We start from the raw sequence: 26,832 nt of genomic DNA, 5'->3' as shown, positions 1-26,832 counted from the left end.
TTAGCTCTTTCTAGTCTAGTTGCCTCAACATCCCTTATTGGGTGACTTAACTTTTCCAACATGTCTGAAAGCTGTTCTTTTTCTACTCTCTTTAATTATTTGTCTGAGTTCCTCTTTGTTATGGCACCATGACAGACACTTATGCATCATTTAAGAATCTGTTTTTAAAAGGGGTAGAAAGCAGATGTCCATCTTTGGTAGACCTAGAGAAAGAACACTGTGGCAGGAGCCATGGTTATGTCCTTGAGTGATTCTGAAGTTCTTCTAATCTCCTTTATGCTTTTTATTTGTTTTTAACTCAACCCATTTATTCATTTTTTAAGAGATCTACGTTACCTCTGCCTTTCACCTTTATCATTTTTTCCAATTTTTTTTTTAGTTTTTTGTTTTTATGACTTGCTTCTCTTCATTCCCTAGGTTTCAGGCTAGATAAATGTCTCATGAAGACCTTTCTCAATCCTTCTGTATAAAGAAACATCTACCCCTGTCATTCTCTACCACATTAACCTGTTCTGTTTCTTTTCTTTTTTTTTTTTTGGTCAAATAAATTTATTTTCTTTTTTAAAAATATAAGTTTATTTATTTTAATTGGAGGCTAATTACTTTACAATATTGTATTGGTTTTGCTATACATCAACATGAATCTGCCACAGTGTACACATGTTCCCCATCCTGAACCCCCCTCCCCGCTCCCTCCCCATGCTATCCCTCTAATTTCCTTCCTTTCCTTTTATGTTTCCTTATTATCTTATGTTTCATTATCTTTTGAATGATGTTTCATTATCTTTTGAAAATGCATAGTTCTTGAGAGCAGAGTCCTTCATTTATGCTCTTTATGTTCTTATTGAACATTAAACCCATAGCATCTGAAATGTAGATCCTGACACATAATCGTTGTTCAGTGAGAACAATAATGCTTCGGAAAACTCGGAAATGAAGTGTTTGAGAAAGACAGCTATGCTTGTATTTTGGGAAGAAACTCCTTAAGTATTATCTGCTTTAAGAGCATCATAAAACTATTTATGTCTTTGTTGGTGACAGTGAGACTCATTTATATGGCAAAGAAAACAAGGATCTTCAGGTTGAATCACATCTATGAAGACAAGAAAATCTACAATTGATGTCAACATAACAGTAGCATGTACTCACAATTTTAAGGCCCATTAATTTTATTCATGGATAATTTCTGTCCATTCTTATGATATCCAAAAGTCACATACAGATTTTGGATTGCGTTATTTAAGTGAATTGTCCTTATTATGATTCTGATAAAATACTTAAATTCCTTTTCTCAGAAGAAGTAACAAGTAGAATTAAAAAATGCCTCTTTATGCTGGGTACAGATCTTTAAAACAGAGATGAATTAGTCTCTCTGCTATCAAGTCCCTGAGCTCTGTTTAAAATGATCAAATGTACTTATGATCACAGAAAATCTCCAGTGAGGTTTTGTAGTCCATCAGTGCACAAAATCAGCATTTTTTCAATTAGTGTAAAAGACAGAGTGACTGCACAAATTTATCTGGTAAGAGGAAGATGACTGAATTAGTAAGAAAGCTGGTCTCTAGAGGGAGAAGCCAGCTCAGTGGATGAAATTAACTTCTTTTTTTTTTTTTTTTTCTATTTTCATATCACTACATAGTGAATTGAATAAACGAGTTAAGATATTGAAACCAAATCATACTAAAGGTATTTGTTTATTGAACTTTAAAACTGAAATGTACTTGAATGGTACTTTCTTTCTTTCTCTCACCTTGAATATGCTATGGTATGTATGGGCTATGCCTCCATATTCTGTATTCAGTTCATTCACTCAGTTGTGTCTAACACTTTGTGACCCCATGAACTGCAGCATGCCAGGCCTCCACGTCCCTCACCAACTCCTGGAATTTACCCAAACTCATGTCCTTTGAGTCGGTGATGCCATCCAACCAGAGGATGAGATTATCCTCTGTAGTCCCCTTCTCCTCCTGCCCTCAATCTTTCCCAGCATCAGAGTCTTTTCAAATGAGTCAGTTCTTCACATCAGGTGGCCAAAGTATTGGAGTTTCAGCTTCAACATCAGTCCTTCCAATGAACACCCAGGATTGATTTCCTTTAGGATGGACTGGTTGGATCTCCTTGCAGTCCAAGGGACTCTCAAGAGTCTTCTCCAACACCACAGTTCAAAAGCATCAATTCTTCAGCTCTCAGCTTTCTTTATAGTCCAACTCTCCCATCCATACATGACCACTGGAAAAATCGTAGCCTTGACTAGATGGACCTTTGTTGATAAAGTAATGTCTCTGCTTTTTAATATGCTATCTAGGTTGGCCATAACATTCCTTCCAAGAAGTAAACATCTTTTAATTTCATGGCTACAATCACCATCTTCACTGATTTTGGAGCCCCAAAATATAAAGTTAAAAAGTGGGATTTAGTGGCAAAGTGCTAAGGGATTTGGAGGATTGTGTACCTGAGTTTGACATTGTCTATGTTCATTGCCAGGTCAACAGTTACACTGTTCATGCAATCCTGGTAGACTTACAAGAACAATTTAATGATTCCATCTTAAATGTAATATCCAGGAGAATTTATAAGTGGTGCTAAAACTGAGACCTCTGTAATATGTCCATAACTTATATTTATACAAAAGTTTAGGAAACCACCATATCCCTGAATAGCTATCTTTTAGAAAACAGCAACTGGAAGACAGTTTCTTTCCTTCTTTTTTTTAAATTCAGTCTTTCTCTTTGCCCAAGTAATAAAATTCATAAGCAACTTTTTTTGCAGTGCCCTTAACAACCCTTAAAGTTTCACATTAAATGTCTACTTTTCTATTTCCCTCCCACAGTACCCAGAAAAATTTCCCCTTCAGCTATTTCTCACTATTTCTTTATATATGCTCTTTGTATTTTAGTGCCACTGAAAAGTAAAAAATTGTTATTAGTTTTACCCACTCCTCTTTTTACTCTAGATTAGATCAGGGATACTTACATGTAACGGAGAAGGCAATGGCACCCCACTCCAGTACTTTTGCCTAAAAAATCCCATGGACGGAGGAGCCTGGTAGGCTGCAGTCCATGGGGTCGTAGAGTCTGACGCAACTGAGTGACTTCACTTTCACTTTTCACTTTCAAGCATTGGAGAAGGAAATGGCAACCCACTCCAGTATTATTGCCTGGAGAGTCCCAGGGACGGGAAGCGTGGTGAGCTGCTGTCTATGGGGTCGCACAGAGTCAGACACGACTGAAGCGACACAGCAGCAGCAGCAGCAACTCACATGTAAAGAGTATAGTGATGCAATACACAAAGTCTCAGCAGTGAACCATAGGCAGAGTTCTGGTAAGAAGGCCATCCAAGAAGTTTGGCAGCATACAATCACAGAGGCCTTTATGGAAGAGTTATCAATGAGAAGATGAGGGGGAAACTGGAAAATCTGGCACAAAATATGGATCATGAAATCATTAAAATACAATGGAAACTAACTTGAGTGGCTAAGAATTACCACTTGACAGATGCTTTTAGGAGTGATAGTGAACCAGTCATAACATCTAGATGTGGAATTAATGACATACTTGGTAGAAGAGGCTGGAGTAGGAAATGGCAACCCATTCCAGTATTTCTTGCCTGGAAATTCCCATGGATAGAGGGGCTTGGCAGGCTACAGACAACGGGGTTGCAAAAAGTTGGACACCACTAAGTGACTAACATATTTGACAGAAGATGGGCTTCCCTGGTGGCTCAGACACTAAAGAATCTGTTTGGTAGAAGAGGTAGATGATGAGATTAAGCTGAGGAGAACAAGGAGGGTGATACAATGCTGATTCCTATCCATTCAAGTGAGTCTCCAAATTTCACCTGTTTTTCTAAGGGAGTCAATAAGGAAACAGAGACTGAATGAAGATGAGTACACAATGCATTTGTGAGACTTCAGTTAGGAAAAACAACAACAACAACAAAAACACACCCTAGCTACTTCAACAGAGAAGATTCAATACAAGAAATTCATTAAACAGATATTGGATAACTTGAACAAAATAGGACAAAATGAAGTAAGATAGTAATTAATGAGAAAATGGGCTTTGCCTTCAGAGACAGTGGAACACATTGGATTTTTCAGAAACTACAAGCCAAGAGTGGGTCCCACATAATCTGAAAATCAGATACGTGAGAAGGGATTGCCAGCCACTAGCAGGGAACCCAGGAGGAGTCTTACAGACGAGCACTCTGACCTCAGAGCAACTAATATTTAGGAACAGATATAAGAGTCCCACAGAGCCATAGCTGAGGAGGAGATGACACACGTGTTGATGCAATACCACATTTGTTCAGAGGAGAGCTCTTGAAGAGCCAGTAGTCCACCTAGTCCTGGGGGGTGGAGTAGGGAAGGGGTGGGTGATGGAGATGGTTTGCAAAGAGCAAGATTATACTATAAGTGGGAAACCATTGCTGCAGCCAAGGTGAAGCAACATGCATGGGATGACTTTGATAGGAACAACAGGCAAACTGAAATTAACAAGTCCCTTCTGTCTTCATCCTGCCCCCTCAGTCTGCCTCCAGTGCTTGTGCTGAAAAAGCATAAGAGGAATCCACATGACAAAGAACTATAGATGTAGAATGCCCACCCCAGCATCAAAAAAGTAAAGTATGGATTTAGAGCTGAGTCAAATGGATTTATAATCGGCATGAATATAACACATAATTTCAAACTCTAATTAGGACTGCTTACCCTGCTAGCTTTATGACTCAGTGTGTGAAAGAGATAGAGCAACATTTTACTTTATAACTGTAGAGAGAGCAAGCTAAGTAGTGATAATTAAGCACTAAATAATCTAATAAAATAATGGACTTTGCTGTGAGCTGCTTTATAAACCCACCTTTAAAACCTGCTTTCCCTAAAAGGAATGGGGGCAAAGGCAAACACTAAAACCTAAGAAGTGATATTGATATACTAGGGATGGTCATGCAGTGCTGACTACTCTTCCATCCACAGGCAGACTGTTCCCCTTCCTTGAATGTGGGCTGGCCTTAGTGATTTGACCAATCACATGCAACTGCAGTGACTTTCTGAGACACTGGAAACAAGGACAGGAGACTCTTTCCAGTTTCAAGCCAGGCCTTACTGTCTCAGGGATCTCTGAGCTGTCAGATAAGAAGTCTGACTACAGCACTGACCTACAGGCTTCTTGTAGGTGCTCTGTCAAAGCCCCAAACACATGAAACCAAAAATGTGGCTCCTCCAGCAGAGGCCTCTCTGTGACATCTATTGGCAGCATGTGGAATGCCTGAATTCATGACCCAGAAACTGATGAGACAGAATAAAATAATCATTGTTTTAAGCCAGTAAATTTGGGGATAGTTTATTATGCAGCACTAGATGGTGCGACCGACATACATAAGATGAGAAACCTGTAGAATTTCTGTGAGAGTCCGTAAATCTGCCTGCCAATGGAGAGACACGGGTTTGATCCCAGGGTCCAGAAGATCCCCTGGAGAAGGAAATGGCTACCCACTCCAGTATTCTTGCCTGGAGAATTCCATGGACAGAGGAACTTGTCCTCTATAGTTCATGGGGTCACAAAGAGTCAGACACAACTGATTGACTAACACTTTCACTTTTTCACATTCATGCAGCATAGTTTCCAGGTTCCCAGTTTACTCCAAAAGGCCTTTTTTCCCCTTTATTATTCTTGAAAGGAGAACAGACAATAAAATGGGAAGAAATGATAGAAATAGAATGCAGTAGAATTCTATTTCTACTGCAATTAAGTAAAATGCAAAAATAAAACAAATACAAAGAAACAATAACAGAAAAGAGTATATTTTTTCTGTACTCTCAAGGGAGAATGGACTCAGAATCAAGAGAGAAATGTAAGGTATTAAAAAGAAAAAATATTAGGAAAAATGATATAAAAACGGAAAGAAATTGTCTAATTTTTTAAGACAGAATTAAAAACTTCTGATTTATTATGATAAAAACATTTGTGGAAGGCCAATATTTCTAGAATGACTGACTTCAAAATTGAGATAATGATTTTAAAAGAAAAAAATCTGTAGTGGCATCAGATATCTGGAGCAAGGAAGGATGAGAGGGGCAAATATCACAAGGATGGGATGACTTAGCAGAAGGAAGTAATGATCAGCAGCTTTTTACCTGGAAATAATTGGTGATACAGAAATTGCAGTGTGAGAGATTTAATATAAGCCTAAAAGCTCTGAGTAAGTAGAGGAGGGATTTTTTTTTTTTTTTTCCAGTCTTATATTCAAGGAAGATGGGTTAAAATACAAGATCTTCCCAGAGAGGCTCCCTGATGAAACTTTAGGCTCTTAAGTGAAAGCCTATACTATACCTAAGAAAAAGGAACAAAAAAAGAGTCTTAAACTAAATGCAACCCAGCTTCAACTCCTATCAGTCCCTGACTGGATTAAGATGATCAGTCCCCCACTTTCTCTGGCTAGCAATGAAAAAAGAGTGAGACCTCTCTAGAAAAAGATAATGCCATAATATTCAAAGTCATTAAATATATACCTCAGTTCAGCTAGCTAGCTAGCTAGATAGATATCAGTTAATAGATAACTTCTCTAAAAAAGAAGAAGCAAGAGCCTAGAATTAGAAAGAAGACTTTCAACAGCACAGAAACTTGGAGGAGTACCCCAAGCTATAGAAGGAAGCTGAACCAACACCTTGATTAAAGCCTTGTCAGATCCTAAGAAGTAGGAAGTTAACTGCTCAAAATAAACAAACAGTACCAAAAGAGAAAAGCTGCAACTCTCTAGATATTAAGCAGTACTTTCAAGGAAGTTTTATTCTAAACTACAGACCTGAAAATGTAGCTTCAAAATTATAATGAAACTATAATAAAATATAATAAAATTATAATATAATAAAATGCACATTATGCTTCCCTTGTGTCTCAGCTGGTAAAGAATCTGCCTGCAATGGGGGAGACCTGGGTTCAATCCCTGGATTGGGAAGATCCTCTGGAGAAGGGAACATCTGGCTACCCACTCTAGTATTCTGGCCTGGAGAATTCCATGGACTGTATATTCCATGGGGTCAGAAAGAGTAGGACATACGGAGTGAATTTCACTTCACTTCACTTCAAAGCATATCATGAACTCACTCATTTGATTCCCATCTCAGATTAAATTTACAATCTCTTTAAACTTTCAGCCAAGAAAAGAAAATATTCATGATTGGCTTGGAACTTATTGATTAATATATTATCTAAAAATATGAGTATACCAAGGAGAACATCTGTTTAACATGTTTTCATATGTAATTCTTCAAATATAAATAATCACTATTATTTATTATATTTCTATTAGTGATATCCTTTAAAAATGACTATGTCTATTTGTCAGGCTTATTTTATTTCTGATGGTTGCTAATTTTCTCAAATGTTGCTTTTATTACAGCATGAAAAAATATGTAGTTTCTAGCAGAGGTGATTTTACTAGGATTTTAAATCTGTTTCGAAGTGACAAGATTATTTAAATGAATGAAGAAACTAGACAAAATAAAAGCTTTGTTTGGTAGATTATACCATCAACTGATTTCAATATCAAAATTAAACATAGAATAATGGATAATATAAGATTATACCTGTTGGTGTCATTTCTAATGTCAATCCTGAAATATGTTTTCCAACATGAAATATTTCAAGCTTTTCAACCAACATGTGTTGATGATTACCCCTTAGATAACTATGCTAACACTTTGCCACAGTAAGGTTATCACCATCCATGTTGGTCAAATCCAGAAAGAAAATGAGAAAAAGTTGGAAAAATTATTAGAAAGATATTAATAAATATTTTCTTGCTTTTCTCCTTGATCATCACCTGAGATATGTTGAGGAACATGTTATGAGCTGCCAGTGACTGGAATTTGAAGAGTGCTTTAGAGTCAGTCAGAGAAGGCAATGGCACCCCACTCCAGTACTCTCGCCTGGAAAATCCCATGGACAGAGGAGCCTGGTGGGCTGCAGTCCGTGCGGTCACTAGGAGTCGGACACGACTGAGTGACTTCACTCACTTTTCACTTTCATGCATTAGAGGAGGAAATGGCAACCCACTCCAGTACTCTTGCCTGGAGGATCCCAAGGATGGGGGAGCCTGGTGGGCTGCAGTCCATGGGGTCGCTAAGAGTCGGACACGACTGAGCGACTTCATTTTACTTTTCACTTTCATGCAAGTAATTATCATCTCAACAACAGTGTCTAATTTTTATAATTTAAACATTTATTTCTAAATTCAGAAACAGCAAGTTTTGAAGGAAAAACATATTTTTGTGGAGTCAATATGTAAATGTCAAAGTTAGCCAAATTAATAAACTTCTGCATATGAATGTGAAAGTGTTAGTCGTTTAGTCGTGTCTGACTCTTTATGACCCCATGGACTGTAGCCTGCCAGGCTCCTCTGTCTTTGGAATTCTCCAAGCAAGGATACCGGAGTAGGTTGCCATTCCCTTCTCCAGGGGATCTTTCTGATCCAGAGATTGAACCCTAGTCTCCTGAATTGCAGGCAGATTCTTTACCATCTGAGCCACCAGTATATGAACTAAATCTAATTTTTCTTGATTGCTTTTTGCGTGATTAGATGATATAGTCAATTATATTATGAAAGTGATAAAGGAAAAAAATGAGTTTCAGAAAAAACAGACAAGAGAGGGCATTCTGTGGAAATATTTGGTAATATACCTTGAGGGATTAGCAGATTTTTCTAGAAGACCCAACTGCTGAGTTGGGATAACAGTGACACATTGTAAGGCAAAAATTAAAAGTGAGGGAAATGGTTAGTTACCAGAACGATCATAACAAATGGGAATTTCAAGCAAAACAGTACAGACCAAGGTTTGGGTCATGGTCATGAGTTAAGAATTTAGTTTGTCAACTGTCAAAATAGTTGAAGTAATTATCTACTAGCATCAAGGCAAACTTGGAAACTTTTGGATGTCTTTATTTTTTTTTCTTAACTTCAATAATATAACATACATTTTTCTGGTATTCCATTAAAAAAGTTTGTAGGAACACAATCTGACTACTGTAGAGAGATTTATTTAACTTAGTAAGAAAGTTATTATTGAAGAAGTTGAGTGAAGAAAGCCTGAAGCACAATTCTCTGGGATCCCTCTCTCAAACTATGACACAGAACAAAAAAAGGCAGCTCAAAGAGAATATAGCATCTCATGCACTTCACACATTTCTTAACATGGTAGTGAAATATAGGATTGGCCAAAAAGTTTGTCCAGTTTTTCTGTACTATCTATGGACAAACTTGAACAAACCTTTTGACCAACCCAATACTTAACAGTATTCATTTTATGACACTTCAAAAATCCATTGCCACCTGGATGATGTTGTTCAATATAAGTTAGATTGCTTCTAAGCCATTGCAGATACATGATCATTTTTGTTGTGAATGGCTGTTTAAATTAATTGGCAAGATGTTAAGAAAAAGTTTTGAAGATCAAAAATTTTTACGTAATAAGTCTTTGCAGTATAATTAAAGATATTCTGTAGAGAACAAAACCAAAACAGAAAGTTATACTCCTGAAAATGCTATTTATAGATATTAGATGATCTGATAGTTTGTGACATGTAGGCAGAATTCACAAGATACATGAAATTCAGAGAGTAAATCAGAAACATAACTCATTAAAGATAGAATAAATGGAATATATGTTTTAAAAGATAGAGCAGACAAGAATGTTGCTTACAGATGGAAAGGATTGAAAAAGATGTCATCATAAGGGACATATTTTATTAATTCCAGATTAGTATTAATAGCTATATCATCCCTAAATTTCACCTCCTTCTAATGGTAACAACTGGTTATGATCTCATTCTGGTCCCATTCATGTTATTTCCTCAGACATAAACCACCACCACCACCAGAAACAGATTTTTTTAAAAAGGGACTATTCATCAGGTTGTCTGGGGAGATAAAATTGTCTCTCAAGGAGTAGTTGGCCTTGAGTCACTCTGATGGAGAAGGTATATGTTTGCTGTCTGTGTCTCATCTTGTATGCATATGATCAGAAGGGAAATCTGATATGTCAGAGAGAGAGAAAGAGGGAGAATATAAGAAGATTGGTTAATACAGAATTAAGGTAGAGTGTTCTTTCTACCCTACATTCACCATGTCTTAAGTGTTAGCCAATCACTTATCTTTCCCTTTGTTTCTTGCCTTATTTTATATAATGTAATAGGCTATATGATCTCTGCATCTTAATTTAGTCTTGACCCCCAGCTCTGGGATAATGTGCTTGGCAATGTCCTTGGAGGCTACCACAACATCAAGGTAACTTTCCAAATGACATTTCAGTTGTCCACCAGAATAAAAAGAACTCTAATTAATAGGAATGCCATTTTCATCTTCTAGACTTTTGAAACAGTCTCCTTCAAATATTCAATATCTGCTTACCAAATAAAATTGAAAATAAAATTGCCATTTGGGTAGGGAACCTTATAGGTATACTGATATATTTATGGCCGATTGGGCAGTTTTTCTTAAAATGCCACAGGAAATAAGAATTGTTACTTGTATAAATATTTTGGAAGAAAAACCTGTAATTAGTATATTCTTCAAGGTCATGGTAGGTAGCTCTCTCTATTTTTTTATTGGAATAATACTGCCTTTCTGAATATTGAACATAATTCATGCCAGTCACCATGGCATATTATAATTAGGCACACTTATTTTTTTAAAAAAGAATTGACATAGAGCATGTTTCTATTTTGACAATATTTTATTAAAAGTAGACATTTGATGAGAAAAAGATAGTTTTATATTTCCCATGAATCCAGCTTTATCTTTCAATGTAATCAAGATTTAAGCAAAGAAAATTGAAATACTGTGTAATATTTTGATATGAATATAGATTTATACAATTTATTCTGACTTTTCTTAAGCAATAATGAAATCAATAGTAACCTTCAAAACTGGATATAAAAATAACCCCTGACTTCATCATAAAATTATGATTAAGTGGTTGAGCTCATGAGCTACAAAAAGAAACATGTTATCTATTACATAATGTTTGGAGAAATCTCGGTTGATTTTTAAACTGTAATTTTAAAAAGGTGTGTTACTTCAGAGTCAACCAAGAACTTCAGAATGGCATGTGAGAAAATCTAACGATATTTATTTCCATTAAAATAAAATGGAATAATAATTGGTCACATCATATATAAACTCTGCTTAATGATTTGTTATTGGTGAAAGCCATTTCCTTTAAAAGCTCAAACAAAATGTTCATGTGTGTGTGTGTGTTTGTGTATATTCATATGTGTGTGTATTCGTATTTGTACATGTACTATGAGCTACTCTGTTTAATGTAAAAGACAGATGACTCACCCAGAGGCCCCCTTTAATTCTGTTATTCTTCCAAATATTTCCTACATTACTTCTGCTTAATGTGTCAAAGAAACACTTGATACTGTCCATGATGTGTCTTTTAAAATTATAAAATTCTGGACAAAATTGTTCAGTGTATTAAGAGCTGCTGTTAGTAAGATATGTAGAGCCCTTGGACAGTGTATTTTCAAAACTGGGCTGAGCTGCTTTCTCTTGAAAGTTACACTTAGATGAGGGATTTTCAAAATATCCAGAGCAATCTGTGTTAAATTGTCATTTTCTGTCACCTCACAGTATGAAGAGATAAATGTGAGCAGATATAGAGCTGAGCATCAGAGCACTGATGCTCTTAGGGGAAAGAACAGGCTAAGGAAGGAGGGAAGAGCTTGATTTCCTGAGTGGATGGATAGCATGCTTGAGGATGAATCGCTGGTTCCTTCTACTTCGCTTGCTCAAGAAGGTCAGGTCTGAAGCACCACAGATGAGACTAGATATTTTCATCTGTCCACTGCTATGAAGAGTAGGGGTAGCACGCTTATGAGGAGGAGATATGTCAAAGTTCCATTCATGGTAGGAACTTTGTACCTAAATAAGCCTTAGTCCAAAATCACAGCTTTAAATAACACATTGCTTTACTTCATAGGACAGTTATTTCTCAGGGTAAAACACCCTCTTGTAGGTGCTGGGCCATAATGGGTCACAGTATCTGCTACCCCAAAGTTACCTCTCATTTTTAATCCTAGGTGATCAGATCACATCCAGAGAGGAAGGAGTTAAAGCCTTAAAAAAAAAAAACAGAAGAAAAATAAAAACACTACCAAAAAAAGATGTGGTCATGTTCTTTATCTGGAATAATAAGCATACTTATTCTAATTTAGTATTAATAAATAAGATAAAATTCTTGGAATAGTTTACAATCAACTAGCCATTCTCCCCACCACACCCCCGAGTGAAAAGAAAAACCCCAAAAGAAGAATCTGATAGAAAGAGCTATACCAGACTAAGGAAGAATATAATCAGGGAAAAAGTCACCCTTCTAAAATACTTTGGATTACTGTTCTTATATGTGTATTAAAGGAGAAACAAAGAAAGCAATTCTACCTAGAAAAAAAGATTTACTTCACATATGTAAGCTATGAATTATTATTAATTTATCTCACTTTACAGAAGAAAATACAAATATAGAAATTCAATTTTTAATTTCTAATCGATTTCTATTTTATTAAACATATAGATAATTCATTGGTTATTTTTAAGTTATTATGTATATTCCTATACAGTTTATCGGGAGACACATAATATGTTGCTTATAGGTAACATCGTATAAAAGTATTTATATAGGGGATTACTATTTTATTAAACATATAGGTAATTCATTGGTTATTTTTAAGTTATTATGTATATTCCTATAGAGTTGATCAGGAGACCCATAATTTGTTAGCTTATATGTAGCATCATATAAAAACATTAGTATAATCTTATGAGATTAGTTAATATATAATCATTGATAAAAATGATCTAAAAAAAAGACAGCAATGAAAATTCAGATGTATTATAGCAGAAGTGTATTCTTATTTGCAGTTGAACTTTTATTTAAAATTAGAAAAAAAATCATGACAAATTATTTTGTTAGAATTTTATAACCATAGAATACACATAAAAAGGAGACTCATGCACACAGAGACTCCATCTCTGTGTGACAGCCAGGAGGGTTAACAATCTCAGCCCCACAACCAGAAGAAACTGCATTTCACCATTGCCTTGAATGACTGAATGTCCAGAAAGGAATGCAGCCATGATTAAACCTTAATTTTAGCACAGTGAAATCAGTATAGGACTTCTGACTTACAGTATTTTATGTCATCCAAAGCTGTTGAATTGTTGGTAATTTGTTATGGCAGCAAGAAAACAAAATTAAATGACCAATAAATTATGAAATTAAAATTTGATACAGCAAGAGACACTGATGTATAGAACAGTCTTATGGATTCTGTGGGAGAGGGAGAGGGTGGGAAGATTTGGGACAATGGCATTGAAACATGTATAATATCATGTATGAAACGAGTTGCCAGTCTAGGTTCGATGCACGATACTGGATCCTTGGGGCTGGTGCACTGGGACGACCCAGAGGGATGGTATGAGGAGGGAGGATGGTGGAGGGTTCAGGATGGGGAACACATGTATACCAGTGGCAGATTCATTTTGATATTTGGCAAAACTAATACAATTTTGTAAAGTTTAAAAATAAAATAAAATTAAAAAAATAAAAATAAAATAAAATTTGATCTGTGGTCAACATTTTTAATAATGTTATTAATTAAAACAATAAAAATATAAAGTTACAATTTAAAAAAAATAAAATATATAGACAGACCCAAAAAATATGCATCAGAATTTGATTTTTTTTCAATAGAATCTTTACACCATACATTGTATATTTTTTAGGTAATCATAAAGTATTCCCCTTTGACAAAAAACATTTTTGGTCATAGTTTTTGGAAAGAAAGCCTTCTTTTATATTTTTATATGTGTTTCACTCATGTAAAACAACCTTAAACCATAATACAGAACCTGAAAAAGAGTTTGTTTAAAATGAGATTTGGGTGGATTCTGCCACATTATTGTTCAAGCTATCAGCATAAAGTACTAAGAGTCCTAAAAATACAGTCTTATCCTTAATTTTTTTTTAAAAGATAATAAAGTGAAGGCAAGTAAAATGTTAAATTTCTTTTTTTTTCTCCTTAGACAAAAGAGGAAAGAGAGGTAGGTGGTTTCTGACATTTTTTGAGCTCTAATATATCTTAGTCCCTTTAATGAGCTGTTAAAATGCCGTCTAATTTTTCACAGTATGTTCAGGTTATGCATTTTATACAGAAAACAGAATCAGAATGGTCAGATAACTTGTCAAGGTCTCAAACCTCATACTTGATGGAAGTGAAGCAGTGAATGCAATCTGGGTTGGTGTGATTTGCTAACCCATGCTCAGGATGATTGATTTTTTGAGAAAATTTGTAGGAGATTGAATAAAATATAAATCAAGAAATTCTCAGTTGCTCATAGAAATAGAGAAAGAACAAGTCAGGATAATTGAACTTCATATGTATTCCCTAAATTTAACTTTCTACTAATAACTTCTGTTCTTTCTTTTATTCAAGGCACAGAAGGTATTTGGTTAAATCTTTCTCCCCAGCCCCTTACCCACAGAGATGGAGGTGTTAAGGAGCAGTGAAATGGCCCAAAGGCAGACATCAGGAAGCAGGAGGGAAAGAAACAGGGGGCCTGGATAATCCAACCAAAAAATCAGCCCTTTAAATATTCAAAATACAATAGTTTTTTTTTTACACTATCTGTATCTTGTAGCCTGAGCTAAAAAAAAATAAATCGAAGTATGATTTATAATTTTAAGCTTCATCAACTAGGAAATCAAGTTAGACTTTCATTAATCACTCAAGCAAGAATTAAGATTTAGCGACAGTTCCCTCCAGGCTATTAGAGTCAAAAGCAGTCACTGTAAGATCAAGGATATCTGCAGTCCTTCCTTGATTTCCTCCCTCCTTCCTTCCCTCCCTCTTTCCCTCCCACCTTCCCTTCCTTCCTTCCATCTTTCTCCCTCCCATCTCTCTTTCATGCCTCCCTCCTCCTTTCTCAGTTTACATGTGATGGAAGTGCCGAGCAAACAGAATCCGCCATCCTCCTTCTACCCCTGCACCCCACCCCACCCCACTTCATTAGAAATTTTTGTCCTTTCTTTTTCTCTTTAAGGGCTTCCCCGGCAGCTCAGACAGTAAAGAATCTACCTGCAATGCAGGAGACCGGGGTTGGGGAGATCCCCTGGAGAAAGGCATGGAAATCCATCCAAAAAATAAAATTCTGGCTGTTAGTTGAGAACATCTTCATCTGTTTTTATCGATAGTTGTCTTAAATCATCTGAATATCATAATCTAAAATGTTCTTCTTTCCTTGTTATTAAGAAATTGACATTTCTACCATTGAAACTATTACCATTTTTCTTCCAATCTGCCTGCAACCTTGTTTAGCTAAATAGTAACAAGTAATTTGAGATAAAATTAGTCTAAATCTTTGCTGTAATTTATTGATAAGTGTGTATTATACACTCATGCACACTTAAAGTTTTTTGTTATTTCCTACTCCTTTTTGCAAAGAGGAATTCAGAACTAAAGCTTTTCCACTCTGTTTATTTTAAAAAGCTGTTCTTGGTTGCTAGCTTCAGTTACTGTAGTCAGTGCCTTGGGCCATCTGTGATTGCCTTTCTCTCACAGTATGCCCTAATCTATCCTTTTGCTAGATTTATTCGTTTTTCTGGATCTTGAGTCAAACTATTAAATAACAATATGCTATATTATGAATATTATTTAATTGGAAAGGTGTATATATATATATATATTTGTCAAAGCAAAAGACATTTCATTTTGCATTGAAAAATACTTCTTTGGGCCAATTTACTAGGTGATTTAAATGATCAATTTCACTCTATTAACATTAGTTTTCTTATATTTTTGCTCTGTGGAGGGCACCATCAAATTGTAGTAACAAATCTATTACATCATGATGACAAATGATAGGAAGCATTACAGTTGATCATCACATGAGAGGGTCTTTTGTGTGATAAATTACACTGATACAGTGGTAGCCTTCACATTCGCTCTCAACCAGGTTCTTCCAGAGGTTACAAATCAGTAAAGCCTATTAAGAGCAACTTAAGATGCATGAATAACAGGGTTTACGAACGAACTTAAAAGTTGTGGCAAAAATCTAGGGGGAGGAGAAAGGATAAGGCAGCATGCTGAGAACAGGGTACAGATGTGGTGGAAGGGGCTCCCTAGCTGGGTCCTTGTTCCACCAACCATCTTCACATGTCCTGTCACTCTCTCACACATAAGCAGTATCCTCTGATGATGAGGTTGAAATAAGGGGGGTTAACAGATAGAAAGTGCCTGGAGCCAATACACACTTCCTATATGAGTAAGATGCAGGAGAGAAAAAAAAGGAAAAACATGTGTTGAACTGTTATGGATTTCTGTAGTGTTAAGGGCACTTGGAACCAGAATCAATATGACCAGAATGGAGCTTGATAAATGCAGGACATAAATATCGAGTGTCTTATGTGACTCATGTGTTTTTCTGTGCATTATCATCCTATTCTCCATGTGTCCCATTAATTGTATCATGAATGGTTCTTACTTCTTGGTCCTTTATCCCTTTCTGACAATGTTCAGTACATATGTATTCTATTTACATTATTTATGTACATATATACTCTATTTACAATATTTATATATAGCACATCTCTCAAACATCTTGCTTCTATACTTAGTTTTATCTATTATCCTAGTGTATTTACTTTTCTTTTTTTTTTATAGCAGAATAGAATGTTCTCAAATAATACTTTAGATGCATATCAGAACATAAATTTTGAGGAATAGTATGAAGCCAGATGAATACTAACATATTTTTGCAGGAATATCAGGAATATTTGATGAGGGGGGAAAGCTTACCATAAACACACGAAGAATTAAAGAAAAAATATTTTAAGTATATATGCAAGTATGCCAATTTACTAACCGAAGACCCAATGTTATTTAAGGCACGATATCTCAGATAAACTAATATTGGGTTTCAATAGTGCAAAACCATTCAAAAATATGTTTTTCTTTAAGCTCATCCTCTGTGTAAATATTTCTAAAATACTTTAAAAAGCAAAGAGTCATGTCTGTCCTGTTTACAGTCCTCATGTCTGTCAGATGGGCTTACCATATAAAGTTGACCACTGGTCGGTCTGCCATGGTGTCCAAGCACCCTTCACACCCTTAATTCCAGGCATGTCTCTGCCCTCTCTGTTTTCTGTATCCAGGCAGGTTTGGCCTCAGGTACTGTCCACCAGGCACTCACTCCTGATAGCAATATGGCCACCATATTGAGGAAGAGAAGAATCCTCTACTGTCTTGTTTATTAGCGGCATCACGGTGATCATAAGGCAGAGCATGATGTGTGTGTGTGTGTCTTTCATATATTTTGTTGCTTTTTTATAATTTTGTTGTTTTACCATTACATCATTACTGTAGAACAGTATTTTCAACCCAACCCTACTCTGATGTTTGTGTTCATATGAATAGTGCATACATAAAATGTTCTCAAAAAAATATCTAATAATTAGATGAATTTATATAAGATGCAGAAAGGCAATGCCAAAGAGTGCTCAAACTGCCGCACAGTTGCACTCATCTCCCAGGGACAGAGGAGCCTAGTGGGCTGCCCTCTATGGGGTCGCACAGAGTCGGACATGACTGAAGCAACTTAGCAGCAGAAGCAGCACATGCTAGTAAAGTAATGCTCAAAATTCTCCAAGCCAGGCTTCAGCAATATGTGAACCGTGAACTTCCCGATGTTCAAGCTGGTTTTAGAAAAGGCAGAGGAACCAGAGATCAAATTGCCAACATCCGCTGGATCATGGAAAAAGCAAGAGAATTCCAGAAAAACATCTATTTCTGCTTTATTGACTATGCCAAAGCCTTTGACTGTGTGGATCACAATAAACCGTGGCAAATTCTGAAAGAGATGGGAATACCAGACCACCTGACCTGCCTTTTGAGAAATCTGTATGCAGGTGAGGAAGCAACAGTTAGAACTGGACATGGAACAACAGACTGGTTCCAAATAGGAAAAGGAGTACATCAAGGCTGTATATTGTCACCCTGTTTATTTAACTTATATGCAGAGTACATCATGAGAAATACTGGACTGAAAGAAACACAAGCTGGAATCAAAATTGCTGGGAGAAATATCAATAACCTCAGATACGCAGATGACACCACCCTTACGGCAGAAAGTGAAGAAGAGCTAAAGAGCCTCTTGATGAAATTGAAAGTAGAGAGTGAAATAGTTGGCTTAAAGCTCAACATTCAGAAAACGAAGATCATGGCATCCGGTCCCATCACTTCATGGGAAATAGAAGGGGAAACAGTGGAAACAGTGTCAGACTTTATTTTTCTGGGCTCCAAAATCACTACAGATGGTGACTGCAGCCATGAAATTAAAGGACGCTTACTCCTTGGAAGGAAAGTTATGTCCAACCTAGATAGCATATTGAAAAGCAGAGACATTACTTTGCCAACAAAGGTCCGTCTAGTTAAGGCTATGGTTTTTCCTGTGGTCATGTATGGATGTGAGAGTTGGACTGTGAAGAAAACTGAGCACAGAAGAATTGATGCTTTTGAACTGTGGTGTTGGAGAAGACTCTTGAGAGTCCCTTGGACTGCAAGGAGATCCAACCATTCCATTCTGAAGGAGATCAGCCCTGGGATTTCTTTGGAAGGAATGATGCTAAAGCTGAAACTCCAGTCCTTTGGCCACCTCATGCGAAGAGTTGACTCATTGGAAAAGACTCTGATGCTGGGAGGGATTGGGGGCAGGAGGAGAAGGGGACGACAGAGGATGAGATGTCTCGATGGCATCACTGACTCGATGGATGTGAGTCTGAGTGAACTCCAGGAGTTGGTGATGAACAGGGAGGCCTGGAGTGCTGTGATTCATGGGGTTGCAAAGAATTGGGCAGGACCGAGCGACTGAACTGAACTGAACTGATATAAGATGCAAAGAAATGTTGGCAGACATTGAATAGAGTGCAGGTTTGAAATAAATGTATCCAGGTTCTCTCTTCAATTGTTGATAGACTATCAATACAGAGATTAGTGAGACTCAGCTTAGGGTGTGGTATTTTTCTTTATAATAGAAAGAAAATGTTATGAGATTGAAACCATTGTGAATAAACCAAAAAATCTCCTGATATTATGTGTACATATAATATTTTGAAACTCTAAAATTTGGGAGTTAGTTCTGTAATCTATTCTTTATCATTTGACCCTCTTCCACTTTTAATGTATTATCATTTTATTTCACTTCCTTTTAATGGGTTCACAGGATTGGAGATTCCTTTGATTTATTTATTCAGGAAGTATTCAATTATGTACCTACTATGTGTCAGTAACCATTTTGACCTGGATATAAAAAAAAGAAGTAAACATAAAGTATCTTATATTCTAGTAGAAAATGCTAATTGATCAATAGATAGGTGGAGGAGGGGGAGAGAGATAGGGGTCTCTTTGGAGGGCACATTTGAGCAGATCTTGCGTGAAAGCGAAAGAATAAACTTTAGGATGGAGAGGCATTCTCCTTTGCAAAGATCCTGAGGTGAGTTGTATGTAGCTAATCAAGAAGCATAGATAGAGGAAGCAAGTGTGGCTGGAAGGCAGTGAAAAAAATGAGAATATTCAGAGAGTAACCCCAGGGTGACATGGCAAAGCTTGCCAGGGCACCTTACAGACCATGGCAAGATCTGTGACATTCTGAGTATAAAGAGAATCAAATGGAAGCCATGAGGAGGGCAGTGGCATAATTGGAATTATAGTTCTGAGGACTTAGTCTAGCTGTTGTGTGGAGAATACCCTCTAATGGAACAAGGATAGATCACAGATAAAGCAATCATAGAAGATGAGGGATGGCTATTCATTAGAAGTAAGATATGTATATAGGGGTAGAGGTGATGAGAAGGAGTCAGAGTTTGGTGCACTTTGAAAGTGGAGTCAGTAAACCTTTCTAGTTTTTTCATATAATGTAAATACAAAGAGATAAAAGCTAAGGTTTACTGAACTAGAACCGTTAAAATCATTAATAGGTTTGAGTAGTAGGTGTGGAGAAGAGTTAGCATTTCAACATGTTACTTTTGAGATGCATAGTAGAATCACAAGTTGAAATGTCAAGTAACATTTGGGTTAAACTTTAGAATTAGGGGTGTGTCAAAGATAGTAATTTGTAGTAACCAGCATATAAAGTTGATACTCAAAGCCTTGTAACTGGATGGCATCACTTGCAGCACAAATCTATATAAAAGGGAGAAGTCAAAACCTCAAAGTAGAAAAGAAGAATCAGCAATGGATATTGAGAAATAGTATTTAGTGAGGTGAAAAATAAATCAGGTTAGTGGGGCTTCCACAAAATCAGATAGTGTTTTAAAGATGTAGGAGGTAAGCAACTGTGTTCAATGCAACAGAGACACTGACTAAGGTTATGTGTTAGAATGAATCATGTATTTCGGATTGTAGAATGCATTAGTGACCTTAACAAGAGCAGAGTTAATGATGGTGAAAGCCGTAACGAAATTGGGTCAAGAGAGTATGGGATAAAAGGAAAAAGATAAGTAAATTGATATTGAAGGGTCCACCCCTCAAATAACATTTTCTTTTCTACTTGGATTCTGAACAAGTTGAAATATAAAGCAAAGTAGATAGCAGGTACAGAACCAAAACAAAATCTTCATTCATCCTAAAATCTAAAGTGAGCCATGTAGGGACTTTTCCTGGAGGTCCAATGGTTGGGATTCCACCTTCCGGTGCAGGGAGTGTGGGTTTAATCCCTGACTGGGGCTCTAGGATCCCATGTGCCTCATAGCCAAGGGACCAAAAACATGGAACAGAAACAGTGTTGTGGCAGATTTGATAGAGACTTTAAAAATGGTCCACATTAAAAAAAAAAAAAATCTTAAAAAGTTACAGTGAACCACTGGCTTTATATCTGTTGGCCAGATGAGTTTTCCTGGCTGAATGTCAGGATCACAGACAGACTCAGTCCTAGATTGTCCTAGAAGGCCTTTTCCTGAAGGACCAGTAAAATGCAAGCATCTTGAAGGCCATTCATATCCAAGAAGAAGAAAAGGATAGTTATGCTATGTGTATTTAACAAATAAAATCAATGGGAACAGCCCCCCACTCAGATAGAGTTAAAAAGGCAGAAAGAATTCAGAAATTATAGTAGCAAAGGTTCTTTAAGAGGAAGGAAACATCAGTTATGAGAAACAATCATTTACCATTAACAATATTCAACAGTGTGACGACATTTTCTATAAAAATGCCCCAGAATGGAATTTAGCTAGAAGGAAAGATGAGCTGAAGGAGTTTTTATAAGGTATGTGATATAATAACCAGTTTGTGTGATATTCTTTTTCTTATTCTAAACATATACAAATTCATGCTATTTTGTTGTATATACATACATTAATTAGTTAATTACCCATCTCCCCCACAAGAATGTTAGTTCTGTAATGGTACAGATTTTGTTTCACATTTTGTGTAAACACAAAACCTGTAAGTGTGCCTGGCATACAGTCAGTAAGTAATTATTGAATGTCTTAATGATTTATTGAGAATACTATCATAGTGATAATTTAGACTATTGGAAAGTAATGTAAACCCACAACAGTGTACAGTATAGTGTAATTAGTGATTACAGTATGGTGTAATCAGCACTTGGTATGGAATCAGAATACATGAGTTCTACTCACAGCTCTAATATTTATGTCATCCTGGGTAAACATTTTAACCTGAGTTTTAATCTTTTTTTTTCTTCTGAAAAATGAGGATTGATATAATTATTTTCTTTTGGACCTCAAAAGGATACTGTAAAAAGCAATTTATATGATAAATCTGAGAGATTTATCTGAGAAAAAAGATCAATTGTGAAATATCATTCTGTGCCTCTGTCTATATACCTACAACTTTTAATTTACCTTTATCAAGGTATTATACAATTAGGCTGACATTGAAGTTAAAACATTATTTGCAAATAAGTAGTTGGGATGTGGTGGGTTTACTTTACAAAATATATGTCTCAATAAGACCATAGACTTTGTCACGCCATCCTCTACATGTTTCTCAACTGACTTTAGCTTTTAGAAATAATCGTTATTTAATAATAGCCTTTCCCTTCTCCCAGGGAGCTTCCCAACCTAGGGATTGAACCCAGGTCTCCCATTTGCTGGCAGATTCGTTACCAGCTGAGTCACAAGGGAAGCCCAAGAATACTGGAGTGGGTAGCCTATCGCTTCTCCAGAGGATCTTCTGGACCCAGGAATCAAACGGAGGTCTCCTGCATTTCAGGTGGATTCTTTACCAACTGAGATATCAGGAAAGTCTTAGAAATAATCTTTATTTAATAATGCCCTTGGAATTTCAAGATGATACACATTAGAACTCTTATTTGCCATCTCAAAACATGGATGATAGCTGAGAAATAAAGAAATTCCTGATAAGCAAAAAAGGCAATAGGAATCCATCATCATGGAATAGTGCAATGTCCTATGAAGGCTTGTTAGCCTGGGCTAATTGGAGTTTCTGAGTACTCTGGTCTTTGTTACTTGATACTGTTTTTATTCTTATTACTGTCACCAGTAAGCAGCACTGAATACAAATGTAATTATAACTTTATTCCTTTATAAAGGAAGAGTTAAGCAGTCTAGACTCATTTCTGTATCTCCTGTTAAATTTCTGCATTTGAATCCTGCCAAAAAACACCAAGAAGCAATTTTCCAAGACACTCTATAACTTCCTATCGATTCTACTATCATTCAGCCATCATTTCTGACTACAAATTGGTTTGTATCAGAGGGGGTTAAGATAATGAGTCTAGATTAGAATAAAAATCCTGTGGACAAGTCTGCCTCTTTGAATTGTAATTGTTGATAAGGCAGTCATTGTCACTGTTGCCCTACACCAGAAAACCGTAGCATAGACATAAGGTGGACAAAGCAGACTGAACCCTTTTCTGTAATTTCAGTCCTGGGTGTTCATTGGAAGGACTGATGCTGAGGCTGAAACTCCAATACTTTGACCACCTCATTCGAAGAGTTGACTCATTGGAAAAGACCCTGATGCTGGGAGGGATTGGGGCAGGAGAAGGGGACGACAGAGGATGAGATGGCTGGATGGCATCACTGACTCGATGCAGATGAGTTTGGGCGAACTCTGGGAGTTGGTGATGGACAGGGAGGCCTGGAGTGCTGCGATTCATGGAGTCGCAAAGAGTCGAACACTACTGAACTGAACTGATGGTAAATAAATAAGTAAACAAAAATAACAAAAATTTCTGAGTAGAATAACAAACATAAAATGTGAAGGGCTAACACATTTATTTGCCAAAATAATCTCAGTTTATCTCTTGGAAGGAAACATGTAGTGTCACAGCAAGAGACTGTCTGGTCAGAGTAGCTAATGAATCATGAATACAAAAGGAAAGAAGAAAGCCATGTGCTAATCTCCATCACTAAATTTTCTCAGAGGCTGTCATTAAAAAAAAAAAAAACAAAAAAAAAAACTCTGCAGCATATAGTGAGACACTTCTAAAGAAGCTTAAGAAAAGGTTTGGCATATAGAGATGCTCCTCCTCAAAAAGGTGAAGTGAGGGCAATTTTGCTTTTGCTTTGGCCCCTTTTCCTGTTAGGCATTTCATGCCCTGTCTTCACTTCTTTTTTTAGTATTGATCATAAGGAGTCTTGAATCCAGGAGTTGCTGAGTATAGTGTTTCTGATTTGCCATTTATTTTGTCAGTGACCAGAGAAACCCTGGAGTAGTGATCATATACTCCATCCCTAAAAAAATAGCTATCAATTGGCTTACTAGGTAACTTAATCCTATGTGCCTCCTTTCTGTATCTGTAAGGTCAGGTTAATGAGGTTATTTCTCAAAAACATTTTGAGTACTAAATGGCATGAAATTAAGTCATACTTATTATGTCTTTAGGCCAGTGCCCAGAAAAGTGTGTTCTGTATAACAGTATTGGAGAAGGAAATGGCAACCCACTCCAGTGTTCTCGCCTGGAGAATCCCAGGGACGGGGGAGCCTGGTGGGCTGCTGCCTATGGGGTTGCACAGAGTCAGACACAACTGAAGCGACTTAGCAGCAGCGTCTTAGCATATAACAGTATACATGAAAGTATGCCATTATGTAATAATATATAGTGAGTTTGAAAGTTTGAGAGACCCTTTTAAAATCCACAGCTTATCCTATAGACATTTGGCCTGGAATTATTTATATTGCATCTCCTACTTTCAGTCAGTTCAATCAGTCCAGTCACTCAGTCGTGTCCGACTCTTTGCGACCCCATGAATTGCAGCACGCCAGGCTTCCCTGTCCATCACCAACTCTCAGAGTTCACTCAAACTCACATCCATCGATGCCATCGCAGCCATCTCATCCTCTGTCATCCCCTTCTCCTCCTGTCCCCAACCCCTCCCAGCATTAGAGTCTTTTCCAATGAGTCAACTCTTCGCATCAGGTGGCCAAAGTATTGGAGTTTCAGCTTTAGCATCAGTCCTTCCAAAGAACACCCAGGACTGATCTCCTTTAGAATGGACTGGTTGGATCTCCTTGCAGTCCAAGGGACTCTCAAGAGTCTTCTCCATCTCCTACTTTAGATAGTATAATAAAGCAAGCATCCACTGATAATATGAAAAAAAGCTTCTGAAATGAAGAAAATATATAAAAGAATGAAAATGTTGACTGATGCAGTCTTCATAAAAATCAAAACTATTTAGCAATATCATCCTATAAACCTTGACTATGTTGATTTTGATCACAGATTATAATGGTGAAGATTGTCTTTGAGATAAATGCTTTTTGTTTTTTTCTTTCAGGATGAAACAATAGCTTAATTTTAGTTGTTTTAAATCTTTATCCTTGCAAGCAAACCATAAATTTACTTTGTAGAAGAGATGAAAAGTTAAAGACTCAGAGACACTGAGAGACATGACTGTCTTCCAATTGCAAAGGGCACAGATCCTCCACAGGAAAGGACTTAAATGATGTTCCTAATGTAGGTTCAGACATTTCTGTTAGACTTTTCCAAATGTTATCTGAGACCCAGAGACATACTATGTGGGTTTTGCTTGCTGAGAGATCACTGCATTAACACTGATATCGGTAGTACATCATTGCCACTTGAGTTCTTAGGGCCAGTAATACTAGGAGGCATCTGTTACATAACTGTACTAATATATCATCTTAGTGATATATTAAGCAACAGTGTGGACAGAGTTGAACATGCATGGGTCTTTTAAATCGCTGCCTTCCAAAACATTGGTGGCAATGGGCAATGACTGACAATTAATGGATATACTATATGTATGCTCAGTTGGTCAGTCATGCCCAACTTTTTTGAAACCCCACAGACTGTAGTTTGCCAGGCTACTCTGCCCATGGGAGTTTCCAGGCAAGAATACTAGAGTGGGTTGCAATTCCCATCTCCAGGGAATCTTCTCGACTCAAGAAACAAACCCATACTCCTGCATCACCTGCATTGGCAGGCAGATTCTTTACCAATGAGTCAACTGGGAAGCCTTGAATAGACTATATACTTCAAATCTTAAAACTTAAGGTTTTAAGCCAAGTTGATGAAATCACACATATATAGCATCATTATACTCAGAGACTGGTTATTTATTTTTTGTGGAGGGGGATAGGCATGATTTTAAGATGTCCCTAAGATTACCACCATTTGGTTTAAAGTACCTAGAATATCAGAGAAGGCAATGGCAACCCACTCCAGTACTCTTGCCTGGAAAATCCCATGGATGGAGGATCCTAGTAGGCTGCGGTCCATGGGGTCGCTAGCAGTCAGACACGACTGAGCGAGTTCACTTTTACTTTTCACTTTCATGCATTGGAGAAGGAAATGGAAACCCATTCCAGTGTTCTTGCCTGGAGAATCCCAGGGACGGGGGAGCCTGGTAGGCTGCCGTCTATGGGGTTGCACAGAGTCGGACACGACTGAAATGAGTTAGCAGCAGCAGCAGCAGCAAACCTAAAATATGGATGAAATGGTGAGTATGACATAGTTCCCACTTGTGATTAGGTTTTGTTTTATTACAAAGACAACAGCTTTGCAAATGTAACTAATATCCTCAAACCACTGTCTTTGCATTATTCAAAAAGATTATCCTGGGTTGGACTATCCTAATCAAATAAATGCCTTAAAAGGACTCATCCCTTCCTGAAGGGTGAGATTTAGAGACAGAATTTTTTTAAAAACCTGGTCTTGAAGAAGAAAGTATCCATGTTAAAAACTGCCCATGGAGGATACCACATGGCAAAGACCTGAGGGTGATCCTGTTGACTTAAAAAAGAAAAAGAAAAAAAAAAGATGCACAATGTGAAAGTTTTGAGTTAAGTTTTATTTCTGGCAAAATGAGGACTGCAGCCTGGGAGACAACACCTTAGAGAGCTCTAAGAAACTGCTCCAAAGAGTCAGGAGGTTGGGTCAGTATATATGTGATTTTGGTGATGTGGAAATACATGCAGACAAGCACATATTTTTTTCCAGAAGGTTTCTGCTAGTCTCATGAAGCTTTGCTGATCATGAGGAACAGTCATCAGCATGAAGGATTTTAGTGCTTTTCTAGATATGGGGAGATACAAGAATTGGGCTCATAAAATCGGTTCCTGAACATAACTATCTGAAGACCTGTCCTGCCAGTTTCTCCCCTTGCACAGTGAGCCTCATTTCTGCCCTCCACCCTGAACTCCTTTCAGAGGGTGTTAAAGGTCAGCAGCTACAGCAGCACAAGACTTAATCCTTGTAGAGGTAAGTAGGTAGATGGCAACTGCCCACGGAAGTATCAGTTTGTAATTGATGATCTCTCGGAGCTACAAG

Source organism: Bos mutus, chromosome 9 (assembly GCF_027580195.1).
Source record: "Bos mutus isolate GX-2022 chromosome 9, NWIPB_WYAK_1.1, whole genome shotgun sequence".
NCBI classification, from domain to species: Eukaryota; Metazoa; Chordata; class Mammalia; order Artiodactyla; family Bovidae; genus Bos; species Bos mutus.
This window is presented reverse-complemented; position numbering follows the sequence as displayed.